Genomic DNA, 2,330 nt, shown 5'->3' with positions numbered 1-2,330 from the left:
GGTTGGATTTCTTCCTGACCGCCACCTGTCAATCAGCTTAGCGCTGATGGATAAGCTGATCTTTTGAAGTCAAGGCTTAAAATTGTTGGAGACTGGAGGGCATTTCTAATAGGTTACCAGGTTAGTGAGTAAAAACGAGAGTACCGTGTACGGTATCAGCTTTGCTTTGATCTGACAATGTCGTATTGCACGCAAGAGTTCAATAGCCATTATTTAATGCTCACCTACAGTGTGTCTATGACCAAACCAAAACCAGAGGTTATATAGAATAAACTGCATTCCCCCACCACCCATTCCCCTTGGTGGTAAAGCAGACCTTGGAGCTGTTTCTGACACGCTGACTTAATATTTAGTATTTATTGGTAAAACAAGGGCAGGTATGGTGCATGATCTTAGCATTTGTGAAGACATGTCAGAAGACTTGGCACCGTGGGGGTCCCTGACTGAAGTTTTTAGGTGCTATAGAAATACAAATAATAAATATTAGGGGCAGGAGCTGTAACACTAAGCCACCAGGAACAATGCACCTAAAATAAAATGTAAACTTCTAAAGGGAAAATGCTTGCATCTTCACCCTCCTCCACCATAAATTTTCTGCTGGTTTTGGTTTTAGTGTAGCTGTAAAAAAAAAAAAAAAAAAAAAAAAAAAAAAAAAAGCCCAGGCCTCTTTTAAAAACTTGAAACTTTCTTTTACAATGGTTGGGGGCCAAGCCTCGAGACACTGCCACAATTGATTGTCTGTGGAAGAACCCTTACTGCGAAGACTGTGATTTATATCAGCCTGCTTGTCATGGGGTGAAAGGAATGCCCAGTTTTTCATTTTGATCAAATGTTAGGTTTGAAAGCCACCCACTGCTGCAAACTCAGTTGGAGCGGAGAGATGAGATGGAACACATTGCATGCTTTGTTGCTGAGATAGTGTTTTAAGGCTGCTTGAATCTGTTTCCCATTGCTGAGTGCAGGGAGGAAATATGTGTGTTTAAAAGGAGGGAAAAGGTGAACGGAGCCAACTTTTTTTTTCTTCTGCTTCCAATGGGGGCAGCAAATGGGGGCACTTCAAGGAGGAAGGAGAGAATCTATGCCTTTTTATCAAAACAAGTTTCCCAATGAATAAAGTCTTAAAGCAACACTCTCTGCTGCAGTAATTCTTTCTGAACAGAGGCAGCTGAACCTGCAAAAAACCACCCAAAATTGGGCTGGAATTTTCCAGCAGCTCTCGAGGAGTTAAATGCCAACTCCCATTCACAGTCAGTGGGAGAATCCGTCCTGAGGCCCAGGGTTGAAAAATCCTGTCTTGGCCCTAAAAAAATCTAATCAGATTCTTTTCTTTCATCAGGTTTTCTTCCCTCCCTCTTTTTTTGCTTGTTATCTTTAGTCTAGGACCTCTCATACCGGCTTTATATCCTTAAAGGACGGATACTGGTAACATCCAAAGCCTAAAATCTTACCTGCTCTCCCAAAAATATGCCACAGTCCCAGGTTGTATGGCCAAGTGCTTAACACTTATTTAACACTCTGATTGATTAACATTTTTTTTTTGCCTGGTTTGGAGTTTTCTTACAAACTTGCAGGTCAGAGCAGGCTTATTTATGGGCGTTGAATGGAAATCACATTAGATTTATGATCTTTGTTTTGTTTTTTTCCTAGCACTGGTTTTACACTAGTGCAACACCGGTAACCCCAGGCCACATGAGTCTCTTGCAGCTTGAGGAAGATAGGAATCAGGTTTCAGAGCTGGGGAAGAAGCGCGTATAAGCATAGCATGGCTCAAAGGACTAGCATTAATAAAGCCCCCCTATATATTTTTCCTTTATATATGTATGTGTGTTAGATGCATATAATATAGATATATGCATATATATTATATGCATAACATGCATACACCTCTAGTTGTCACGTGACCGCTGTGATTTATCTTAACAGTCCCTAGCATACATACACCATTACACCATCCACTTCCTATCACAATAACTGCATCCGCACACCCGTCACCATCTCTTTACCTATTACAGTCATGTCACACGGCCTCTGATCCCCCAACCTCCCCTTCCCCTTCCCCCCTCCCACCCCCTCTTTAGTCCTCAGTCCATGTTGACTTTGTTGTTGTCTTCTTCCCCATCATCCTCCCCGCTCGCCCCACTTTTGACACTGCCCTCCTCTTCTTTCCCCTCGCCGTCATCACCGTTGTCTTTTTGAGAGGTCTTGCTCTTGAACAGTCTGTGCCAGCCTATACACATATTTCTAAGGATCGGCATAGTTGCAGGCTTCAGTGCTTTGTTAACTCAGGACCAATGTGTGTACCAGCTTGGCAACACTTTATGTTGGCGAGC

Source organism: Gavialis gangeticus, unplaced genomic scaffold, assembly GCF_001723915.1.
Source record: "Gavialis gangeticus isolate Ggan-Ray unplaced genomic scaffold, GavGan_comp1, whole genome shotgun sequence".
NCBI lineage: Eukaryota > Metazoa > Chordata > Crocodylia > Gavialidae > Gavialis > Gavialis gangeticus.
The sequence above is the reverse complement of the archived record's forward strand: the minus strand, read 5'-3'. Positions refer to the sequence as shown.